General features: G+C 41.5%; 3 non-coding genes across 3 annotated transcripts; 1 reads left to right on the forward strand and 2 right to left on the reverse strand.

Moving 5' to 3' along the window:
- Positions 1–3,425: 3,425 nt before the first annotated feature.
- trnak-uuu (transfer RNA lysine (anticodon UUU)) lies at positions 3,426–3,498 on the reverse strand. The gene has a single exon. It is a non-coding gene; the product is annotated as a tRNA-Lys (tRNA).
- A 1,244-nt stretch (positions 3,499–4,742) lies between these two features.
- On the reverse strand, positions 4,743–4,814 carry trnaa-ugc (transfer RNA alanine (anticodon UGC)). The gene has a single exon. It is a non-coding gene; the product is annotated as a tRNA-Ala (tRNA).
- Positions 4,815–6,508: 1,694 nt separating this feature from the next.
- Positions 6,509–6,580, forward strand: trnat-cgu (transfer RNA threonine (anticodon CGU)). Its single transcript has one exon. It is a non-coding gene; the product is annotated as a tRNA-Thr (tRNA).
- Positions 6,581–12,176: the final 5,596 nt, after the last annotated feature.

The following is a 12,176-nucleotide window of genomic DNA, read 5'->3' on the forward strand; positions in this document are numbered from 1 at the left end:
AAACAGTTTTTACCCCCGCACTATCAAACTATCAAACTCCCAGCCTCTCTCACTCTCACCTCACCTCTCACCTATGATCTGAGCCTCACAGTGCCTTCTTTCTTACCAAAAACCCAAACACACATTGAAAATCTACCTCTACCATACATGTCAAAAGCTCACTCCCCATCATTTCTATCCCTTTATTTCATTCTTTTGATGCATGTTTTTGCACATAACCTGTTACCTTTTTGTTGTTTTGCACACTGCCTGTTGTTGTTTTTTGCACATCGGCTGTTGTCTCTTTCTTTTGTTATACAATTGTATTGTTGTTGTGTTTTTTTCTTTGTACTACTTATGTCCGAGAGCTAGCTAAATACCATTTCGTTATTCCATATACCTGCGTATGAGTATAATGACAATAAACTTGAACTTTTAACTTGAATTTGAACTTGAACTTGACATAGTCTTGCAGGCAGTATATTATTTTATCGTTTACTCGTATAAAAAAACATGGTCTTCTTGTTCCTAAGTCAGATTTTTAGTGCTTTCGAACGTTACTTCCAACCTGGACTGACAGCTCACCAGATCTGTTTGTGATCAGACCATGGAGTCTGGGGCTGTACCAAGCGCACGTTCCTTCCCAATGCTGAGGTGATCATTCAGAAGATGGGTGTGAAGAGAGATAAGCTTTGTCGACTAAAAAACAAGGCAGGATATGCACGAATACTAATCACTGGCGACAGTTATGCTCTCTTACTATTGAGATCCCTACATTGCAAGTTTTTTTAAGACTTTGAAACTAAAGGAAAGTGGTGACAAATGAAACAGGCACAGGTGAGGCTTGAACCCACGCTCTTCAGTTTACGAGGCCAACGCCTTACCACTTGGCCAACGCGCCTTTGAGTAAGCATGGGAATAAGGTTGTTCAAATTATTTTTTTCTGAATCTGGTTTACATCGCCTGGATGCAGCAACAACAATAAAAGGTATACTTGTCCTTAAACTCGGACGTGATGTTCTGCAGACATGTGCACAATGTCCTGTTTTCTTGCAGTGTAGACATTTTGCTGTTCACGCTCCGCATTCATCTGCTTTGTGCGTTGTTAGTCCGCACCTGTAACATGTAATGTCAGCCGTCCCCTGTTCTTCTATTTCTCTAGCATGACTGTGTCCTGCTGCTCGGCTTTTGTTTGTAAAGTTTGAGCGAGCGCCCCGTTCAGTGTCACTTTGTCACTGTGGTCAGAAAGCATTCTTGATTCTGCTTGAGCTGCTTCATGAATTCTAGCGACTGTAAGAGCTCTTTTTAAAGTCAGCCCTTCCTCCTGCAGCAATTTATAGTCTCTTATGTGCACATTTTTCCACAAGTTGATCTCTTAACATGTCAGTTTCCAATACTCCAAAGTCACAAGATTTAGCCAATTCTCTTAGTGCAGTCACAAAAGCATCAACAGATTCGTCCTGAGACTAAGTTCTCTGCCTAAATTTATGCCGTTCCAAAACCACATTTCTCCGCGGTGTAAAGTAAGCGTCTAAGGCAGCTACAGTCTGTTCATATGTACCTTTTTCTCCAGGGAGATTGGCGAAAATCCGCTGCACGGGAGCCCCGATACAGTGCAGTAATGTAGCACGTCTCACAGCATCCTGAGCTTCTGTAGATCCACCGGCTATTTCAAAAAAATCTGTACGACTCCATCCATATCTTGTATTCCGTATACAAATCCGGAGCTACGAGGTTCAGTAGAAGCGGTGAAAAAAGCCGGGCATAAGCAAAGCTTCTCGGCGCGGCTGCCATATCTTCCAATGGGCAAGCTAAACGAACAGTCAGAAAATTCAAAAGTTCGTTTCTACCAGCAAGAGAACTAAAATCTGCAGTGTTCTGCTCGCTTTGAGTCCGTCAAGCACTCATCTCTCGTCGCCATAAATGTTGTGTATCTTAATAAAGAGACGTTTTAATATTATTTTAACTATTTTGTTAACTACACAGATCATGCCCTTACACCTTATATTCCTGCTTTCTACTCTCGTTCTGTTGTCTCGCGATGTCTACTCACTAAACTACATTTAGCATGACTTCTTGTTGCAGTTGAGCTCAAAGCTGGAGATGATCTCCATGTTCTACCGCACTAACTAGTCCGAAACGTAGTACACAGTACACACTTTTTAAGTGAAGTCAGGTTGTTAAAAAATTAAACCAGCGCCCTGTCACAGAAACGTACCCCAGTCTCCCGCGCAACAAGCGGGGGTACTCAGCACTATACTGTACTAACGAGGAGCGCTTGTCTGCAGCTGAGCGTCAGCTCTGTTTACTGTCGGCAGTCATTTCCTCATTTCCAAAGACTTTTTCACCTGCTCTCAACTTTTAAAGACGGTCATAAACGCTCAAGAAGTAATTAATGTCAGGTGGAAGTCTGTTTCTGTTGTCTCAGCTCTTGATAAAGACAAGCCGTGCGTGGGAGACTCCCTCCCTGAAGACGTTTGCCGTCACCCTGCGAGGGAGAAGAGCCATCAATCACCAAAGCAACCACTGAGACAGTTAACATTAAACACGTTAAATGCGAGATGTTGTGATTTTTTCCCCCGCTTAAGGCTTCTATCGATCCTACTCTAACGAGAAAGACCTCTTTATTAGAAGTGAGATTTTAACAAACGTCTCCAGGGGTAACTGCGACCTGAACGCAACGGCATCTTGCCTGTGGTACTTATAATGAAGTATATATTTTATTTCTTTCTACTCGTTGATAAGAAAAAAAGTGAAATCATGTAATTAGGGATATGTCTTTTTTTCATGGGGAAAACTAGCCCGAGCAAATGTAAAGTTTAGAGCAGCGCTCAATAAAAATGATCAGAACCCGAAAGCGCTTCTTATGCGGATCAGTATATTCCGATACCACTGGTTCTGCAGAAGAAATAAGAAAAGCCGAACTCAAAGCAGAAACGTGTTGCCATTACGGGTACTCTGTCTGCAGCTGCTTTAAGATCTACTCACACCACGATGCCATTAAGGCTAGTTAAAAAAAAAACACCGTCACCTTTTTGAACGTGATTATTAGACACCCGTTAAATCTCAACCGAGGTTTCTTGAGAGATCGTTCAGCGAGCGAGTAATAAAAAACTACTTCGCTTCCAACCTCTGCTGTCACTGTAAACTCGGACGTGATGTTCTGCAGATGTGCAGTGTGCCTTTCCTCTTGTCGTATTCAAGAGTACTCACTGTGTGAGCCTCTCACTGCGTGTCCTGTACTCTACTGTGATTTAATTTAGATAATGATGTGGAGTAGAGTGACAAGATCTACTTGAACATTTTCGGTTTGTGAAATTAAACACTAAATACACTACTGTAAATACAAGTAATGGACATTTAAAATAACCACAGTACAGCTAGAAGAGTGAAAGATAAAAGACTATTTAGAATGACATTCACAATAGACTTAAGAACAGCACATCCGCCCGAACAGGGACTTGAACCCTGGGCCCTCAGATTAAAAGTCTGATGCTCTACCGACTGAGCTATCCGGGCTCTGAAAGAAAGTCAACACTGTCGGGATCCTCGCAAGTCACGTGTACCATTCCCAGTAGAATGAGTGAGAAATACAGCATGACATGGGTAGTTAAGGGGCTCCCACAGTCCATCTTTCCTCACATTACTGATTTTTTTCAATAGCATTTTGACCTTTTTTCACATTCAGATTTTTTTCACATTTAATAAAATCTTTTAATCAACAACATTAAAAAGAAAAGAAATTGAACATTTTTTGGAACAATAATTAAAAAAAAAACTTTCAATGCCTTGGTTGTATACGTGTGCACACCCTTTATAAAGGGAGTTGCAACAGTGCTGAAATTTAAAGAGCATTTCTGTAGAGAAAACAGCCTTGATGTTAAGCTTAGGGAGCCTGTCTTTTAGAAATTCTATTTCTTAACACCTTGCACAGCCTCCCGCCAGACTAACAAATATTTTTTTGGAGAAATTGACTCACACACCGGAAGACACTAACGTTTATTTACGTTAGAGCATGTGAATAAGTTTAACCGAAAAAGGTTGTAATTGTGATTTTGTTAAAATTCAATAAATCGTCTATCAACAGTTAGAATTCATTTAGAAATTGTTTTATTTCATAAACTATAAGACAATTAAAAGAGTTTATAGGTCATATCCGTCGCTTATGTTCTTTTAACTCTAGCGTTCAGGATCCAAACCCAGGTGCGGACGATTGTGTTTCTTGAATCTCTTGTAATCATCAAAAGTCGATGTGTAGTCCTTCAGTACTTTCTCGAGTTGTGCCATGGATATTTTATACGATCAATACTTGTCATGCTCTTTTGCATTTTCCTTAACAAACGGAAAAAGTTCAAGGTGTGTTTACGGCTGTGCTTCACATCTACACGAGAGCAGTACAGGACACGGAGTGAGGAGTTCGTGAAGCTTTCAGTTTAGTGCTGAGTTCAGAAGGAGGATTCGCTCGCCGAATGATCAATCAAGAAATCCCGGGTGAGATTCAACAGGTGTTTTCTGCAACAGCCACGACAAGTGTGAAGCAATCTCTGGATTTCCTGACTTTGAACTAAAATATTAGTTCAAATAATTTAGGATTTAACAGAACTAAAAGAGGTACATTTAAAATAGCAGCGCAACCCTGCAGCACGTCGAGTTTAATTGTGTAAACTGCATTTAATTGTGTAAACCTGGCTCTCTCTGAACCCGAGCAAAGAGTTCTCACTCAACAGAAGATTGCGATGCGAGTACTCTAATATAAAAGCACCTGGAGATACCAGGGATTGAACCCGAGACTTCATACATGCAAAGCATGCGCTCTACCACTGAGCTACATCCCCGATGCTAAAGTTTATGGAACAGACTTAGAGATGTGCAAATGCTCACTGATCACACCACTCACGAAGAATGCCTGCAGTTTCCCACTTTCGCGTTTCTTCTACAACAGAGTAAATTCATAGGAATGAAGAAATAAGGAAGGAAAAATAATCGCATCGAAGCTTAAAGAGACTGGGCACAAATTAATCTGTTATTTTTGTATCCAGTTACATGGGCGACGGTGGTTGATTCCCAGACGGGGGAGTGCTTTTTTTCTACCTCCTTACTCGACTGTCTTTCAATTCTATTTTATTTGAAAGCTTTTTGCATCTTTTAAGTGCTCTTGATTAAACTATCCATAGAAAAACAGCAGTACTGATGATTTAACGCAAAAGGGTGAAACAACGCCCCAACCACAGGAATGGTAACAGGAAGGATCGTGTTCTTATTTAATATGTCCTTTTGAGATGTCTTGTCAATGCTCACAGGCGGTAGAGCTGAATAATTTACTTTTAGTGGTGTTTTTAAACAAAGATGGAACACGTTCTTTCTATACCAGGAGAAAAGGAGCAGACTTTACCTTTAAGTGGCAAAAATGACACCTTATCAAAGCTAATATTAATTAAAATGATATCACAACAAAGGATTTGAGCCTTGAGCTTTCATTGGACGTCTGTGTCTCCATAACTTTGTAGGTGAGAGAGAGGATTGTGATAATTTGTAGGTGCTTCTCGGAAGTGCGTTGGTGGTACAGGCGCCTTCCAAATAATTGAGTCAGGTTTGAATCCCAGCCAGTGCAAACCCAAATCTTTTCAAGATAATCTGTGGTCCGCTAACACATCTTTTGAAACACTACAACAGGTAACACCCCGTGTGAAACATCGTGAGCATCTGTTAAACCTCTCTACCTACCCGTTCCTCACAGAGACATGACGAGGGTCTAAAGGGACATTTTGAGCCGTAGAAACATTTTATCATTCTGTACTTTCCTGTGCGGTCAGGCCAGTTCCACTTTAACTGCGCCCGACAACGGAGGTCGTTTTGAAAACAACGAGAGTAAAGGGACACTGCACGTCTGCAGAACATCACGTCCGAGTTTAAGGACAGCAAGAGACTGGAAGCTAGGGAGATTCGGGTCTGTGTTTTTATTATAGGTTCAAGAAAATCTGAATACCTTTTCAAGAAGTATTTCAGAATCCCAGTCAAATCCAGTACAAATGCCGCATAGATCTGCATTGTACAATTAGTATACTGTTTGTCCATTGAATCAAACATGCCTTATGAAGCATTTCTAAAACAGGAGAGATCGGGAGAGAATGCGTCTTCCTGTAAAAATAAAATGACTTCAAGGGCACTATAAGCAACATTTATGAGGTGCTCTACAGGAAAAACTATAGCCAGAGATGCCAAAGAGGTCGAGATTTCACCACATAAGAGAAAGCATCTCAGAAAATGAAGTTGCGGTCGTTTCCACGCGTTATAAAACCACTAGGTCAAACAACAAGAGCTGAAGAGCCGCTGTTGAGAGTAACACGGCCGAGCGCTCTAAGGAGCTGGCTTAAACCTCCAGTCTCTTCAGGAGCATCTGTTGGAGTCGCACTGCTACAGCGCATCTCCTTGTTAAGTATCCCTTTTATTGTTGTTGCTGCCTCCAGGCGATGTAAACCAGGTTCAGAAAAAAATAATTTGAACAATATTATTCTCCTGTTTATTTGAAGGCGCGGTGGCCAAGTGGTAAGGCGTCGTTTTCGTAAACCGAAGATCGTGGGTTCAATCCCCACCCGCACCTGTTTCGTTTGTCTCCGCTTACCTTTAGTTTCAAAGTCTTCAAAAAAAATGTAGGAGTCTCAATAGTAAGAGAGCATAACTGTCGCCAGTGATTAGTATTCATGCTTATCCTGCCTTGTTTTTTAGTCGACAAAGCTTGTCTCTCTTCACACCCATCTTCCAAATGATCGCCTCAGCATTGGGAAGGAACCTACGCTTGGTACAGTCCCCGACTCCATGGTCTGATCACAAACAGATCGGGTGAGCTGTCAGTCCAGGTTGGAAGTAACGTTCGAAAGCACTAAAAATCTGACTTAGGAACGAGAAGACCATGTTTTTTTATACGAGTAAACGATAAAATAATATACTGCCTGCAAGACTATGTCAAGTTCAAGTTCAAATTCAAGTTAAAAGTTCAAGTTCAAGTTTATAGTCATTATACTCATACGCAGGTATATGGAATAACGAAATGGTATTTAGCTAGCTCTCGGACATAAGTAGTACAAAGAAAAAAACACAACAACAATACAATTGTATAACAAAAGAAAGAGACAACAGCCGATGTGCAAAAAACAACAACAGGCAGTGTGCAAAACAACAAAAAGGTAACAGGTTATGTGCAAAAACATGCATCAAAAGAATGAAATAAAGGGATAGAAATGATGGGGAGTGAGCTTTTGACATGTATGGTAGAGGTAGATTTTCAATGTGTGTTTGGGTTTTTGGTAAGAAAGAAGGCACTGTGAGGTTCAGATCCTAGGTGAGAGGTGAGGAGAGAGTGAGAGAGGCTGGGAGTTTAATAGTTTGATAGTGCGGGGGTAAAAACTGTTTCTGAGTCTGGTAGTCCGGACCCGAATGCTCCGGTACCGTTTTCCATGTCATGCTTAACGCCACAAATTGTGTTCGTCCATTCGTATCAATTGTTCTAAAGTTACGGAAAATCGCATACGACTGGTGCAATCAGCACACATTTTTTCAGGATAGTCAAGCAGTTTAAAACAGCAAATTCCCAGTTTCGTGTCTTTTAAGCTTTGTTTCGCTCTCCAAATAGAGGCAGGGGTTCAAATCCCACTCCCGACAATTAGGCGTTTTACCCTGTCTTTTTTACCTGCCTTTACACTGTTTCAGTCTTCTTGTGTTCGCTTGACAATCACAGTACGAGGAAAACGGAGAAACTGCTTCGCAAGAACATAACGGACAGAAAAAAGCTTTGTAAACACGTGAATGTGATTAGTAGCAGTAAGGTACCTGTATGTATTCAAATGTTTAAGGCTGATTTATAAAAGCAGCAGAAGAAAGGTGCAGCACAATGCAATTTGTGAGAATACGCGGGTTTTTATGCTGCTTGGACTTCTTTCAAGCCTATGAAGTGACCCCCGTTTTATTTTCATTTTCAAACTTCAGAACCGAATAACAAAGAGGTTTCATGTGTGACAGCATTCCGTTGCAAATACCGTTTCCACGATGTATTCAGCGACGGGAACGAAATATTTTAGTGCTGGCTCAAATGCGAAGAATTTCAGAAAAACCTGGAAAAGCAACGCTTGCAGTAAATGACAAATTTAAAGCGTGTAGTCAGCATGAACAGAACAACGCAATGCTCTGTAAAAACGATCTGAAGCCGCAATTACTCTTTTATCTCGGGCAGTTCATTCCGGTACGATGTTTCTGCAGAATAAATGAAATGCCGAACTCCAAACATGTTGTTGCCATTATTGTTACTCCTGCTTCTGTAGTTTTAAGCTTTAATCAGTGGTATGTAATGTTGTAAAGGGGCTGGACTACTTTGTTCAGTCCAAATTACATTATCTGAATTTATGCTTTTTTAATATAAGCATTAACAACACAATGCGTGTTCAAAAACCCTTACTTATTAACTTAAGAAGCGGCAGTGTTTTGACATAGTGTGGTATTCGAATAGTAAATGCTGAAGTGTTTAATACTTGCTTGTGAGCCTTAGATAAATTGCCTGCTGCAATTTCAGCAAGCGGAGTTCTGCTCAGCTGCCTGTAGTATACATTGCTGATTCCTTTTGTGAGGGCACGGGCAATCTTTCCACGATAAGGCTGGCGTGCCTGTCGAAATTTTGTTTCCCTTTCACTGTGTTGTATTTGCCCTACTCCTACAACATCAATTGTGATGTCATCATTGCCCATTGGTTTGTGTCTTGTTGTCATTATGTATTTTACATTACAGGAACTGTAATGTAAACGGTACTGAAGGTAGGAACTGAAAGTACAGACTGCTTTAATCATTAGAATTCTCTTTCCTGATGTATTGGTATTTGAAGGCTATTGACAGCAAGGATTTATCTTCCTGAACTTGCTATATAAGATATGGGTCCATGGTTATCTTAGTTTAGATGTACCTTTAAGAAGTGGTAATTTTCTCCATTGTTCAGCCTTTAGACATACTTTGAAAGTTTTAGGCACAGACATAATCTTTCTTAATCCCCTTTTATCCTGAGGTGATGTCCCAGACGAGCTTGCCCCCTGGGAATATTCACTGTGTTCTTCAGGCTTTTTTCTGATTCTACACAGATTTTGTCTCCCTCTAACATGTCACCACTGTCTGTGCTGCCTGTGCATATTAGCATATCTTCTAATGAACTTCTGAGCTCTGTGTCGCCTTCCAAACTACATCCCTCACATTGACTTGAAATATTGACTATAGATTGTGTACTGTCATCTGGTTTGGAATCCCTACCAATACTCACCCCCTTCTGCGCACTAAGCACTTGGGTTCTTACTTTTTATCTATCTTCATGCCAAATCACTGATAACCATTTCCTGTTGCTGGAGCAATCCTCTCCAAGGACTCTGTTTGACAGTGTTGACCACATATTGTCATGCCACCTAATTTCTTTTTTCTATCTTAGAAAACTTCAGAAATTCTTTGATCACATTCCCTACTCCTCCAACCCTTGACCACACTTCTGGCCTCCTACACCTCTGTCCTTCTTTAACATGTGGCATTGCCAACAATCTGTAAAATAGGAAACACAGCTGAATGAAGTGGAAACATAAGTGAAATTCAACTCCCACTGGATGTTAATAGTGTAGGAGTGCGACAGATGTACAAGTCCATTAAATGTTTTTATTTCTGTGCTTAATTTTACGGGCCCTATATTTTGATATAGCATCAATCACAAAACAGCATTCTGTCACTGTCACAACCACCGGGGATCAACTCACAAAAGAACTAACCAGTACCAGCAGCGGGTTAATAATAACATGTGTTAATCCATCAGCACACGCTCTGCAGCACTTTTTTAACCATCCAAACCCGCTTCCCGCTGCTCGGTATTGAGTCTTCTCTTTGAGAGCTCTACCTTGCGTTTACTCTGAATCTCGCTTACTGGTTACTGAACTCCCTTTTGCCTCTCGACCTTGGACCTCACCTGACGTTCTGGATTGTTTGACTGTCTCAATAACTACTGGCTCCTGCATCTGCACAGGATCTGCATACCTTTTCACTGAGGATTCCTGATAGTCACCACGTAAACAAAACTAGAAAAGAACTATGTGTTTCTTAAACTTACCCCCAAATTTAAAAAAAGTCAACATATCTGGGTTGTGTGTGCAAGATTTTTAAAAACTGCAAAGTTTGTGTGGGTATGATTGTAAAAAATCAAATCATAACTGAAGAAGGCTCCATGGTCAAAACATTGTGTTTTCTTTCTTCTTTTTTCAGCATGGAATAAACCTATTACGTGTTCCTTGGAGATTACCATTTGCCAATAAGATATGATCACTGTATTGACCATATACAATTTCTTGCATTAGGAATTCCTATTTTGCATACCTCAGCTTGCTCTCCATGAACACACAGACAGGGAGTGAAGCTGGGGGTCAGAGCGCAGGGTCAGCCATTTATACGGCACCCCTGGAGCAGTTGGGGTTAAGGGCCTTGTTCAGAAGCCCAACGGAGTAGGACTCCTCTGCCGACCGTGGGATGTAAACCAGCAACCTTCCAGGCACAGTTGCAGATCCTTAGCCACAGAGCCACCGCTCCACCTAATGTGCCAATTCTTTAAAAAGTCCAAAAAAATGCAAATTTATTTTTAAAAATAGCTGTTGTAAATAACATCAGTGGCTATTGAAGAGTACATACAAAACAGAGACAAGTTAATAAACTTGGAATGACTACTTACAGCTCTGGAAAGACCGAAGATAGTGTTTCCGGTTGTTAAGGATCAAGTAATAGATTTATTCCATGCTGAAAAAAAGAGAGAAAACGTTTCAGCCGTGGAGCCTTCTTCAGGTGTGAGAGAGACAAGGCAGTAGGCAAAGGTAATATAGTGGGAGAACAAAGGCTGGGAGGGAGGAGTGGTGAGAGGGAGGAGCAGGGGACAGAAAGAGAGGCCGATCAAGAGATGTGAAGTCAGAATAGGTGTTGAGAGGTGTGAAATGAAACTACCAATGAATGGAGAAAATTTAGTAGAACAGTCTGTCGTTTAGAGAAGGGGGAGGTGTGATCCTAGCTGCAGGATAAGTTTGGTTTCGGTAGTCTTTCTAATGTATGAGTTTAGAAAACCATTTTTGAGAAAACAGATGGAGAGATTGTAGTGGTCGTGGCCATCAGAGGTGAAATGAGAAACAATGGGCTTGGAGAGATCTTTAATCTTCACAGCCCTGACATGTTCTCTGAAGCGGTCTCCAAGTCTCCTTCATGTTTCTCCAATGTAGAGAGAAACTGGGTATTTACTACAAGAGATACAGTAAATAAGGTTGCTGGAGGTACAAGATGCCATCTGGGTGATCCAGAATTGTCCTGAGGGGCCTTGAATGAGTGTGGTGTTGGATGTGTACTTGCATGTGATACAGTGAGCTCTGTTGCAAGGGAAAGTAGCTGGTGTGGATGGTTGCTGAGGGTGGTCAAGGGAGCTGTGAACAAGAAGGTTGCGCAGATTAGGTGATCAGCGATATGAGATGATGGGGCGGTCAGAAAAGAGGGCCCCAATGGAGGGATCATCGTGTAGGATGGAAAAGTTGTCGTTTACAGTCCTGGGGATAGGAAGTGTGTTAGGGTGGTACCAAAGGAATGCGGTTGTTACTGCAGGAGTTCCTGATTCGGTTGATGGTCCGAGGGGTGTTTTTGGCTCGGACAAGGGCCCCGTCAATAACATTGCTGGGGTATCCTCTGTTGATCAAAAGGGAGTACATTTTGAGGGCTTGGTTCTCAAAGTCAATGTCGTCCCTGCATAGTCATTGTAGCCGAAGGAACTGTGAAAAAGGGAGAGAGTTTTTAGTATGTTTGGGGTGAAATTAGTTATACAAGAGATAGCTGTGTGAATCCATGGGTTTGCAATAAACTGAAGTGGAGAGTCTGGGGTAGTTGATGTCTAGATCGGAAGAGTAGTGGAATATATGTTAACCGTATATTTGAGGGACGGGTGGAAGTTGGTGAAATGGTGCAGGAAGCACTTAAGCTGATCGTCGGAGCATATGGCGGCACCGACGCAGTCATCAATATATCACTTGTAGAGGTCAGGGACATAGCCAGTGTAGGAAGCGAATAAGCATTCTTCTACCCAGCCAACAAAGAGATTGGCATAGCTGGGTCCCATTCTGGTGCCCATGGCAACTCCACTCACCTGTTGTTAAAAAAGATTGAAG

This window comes from Lepisosteus platostomus, chromosome 5 (genome assembly GCF_059453375.1).
Source record: "Lepisosteus platostomus isolate fLepPlt1 chromosome 5, fLepPlt1.hap1, whole genome shotgun sequence".
Classification (NCBI taxonomy): domain Eukaryota; kingdom Metazoa; phylum Chordata; class Actinopteri; order Semionotiformes; family Lepisosteidae; genus Lepisosteus; species Lepisosteus platostomus.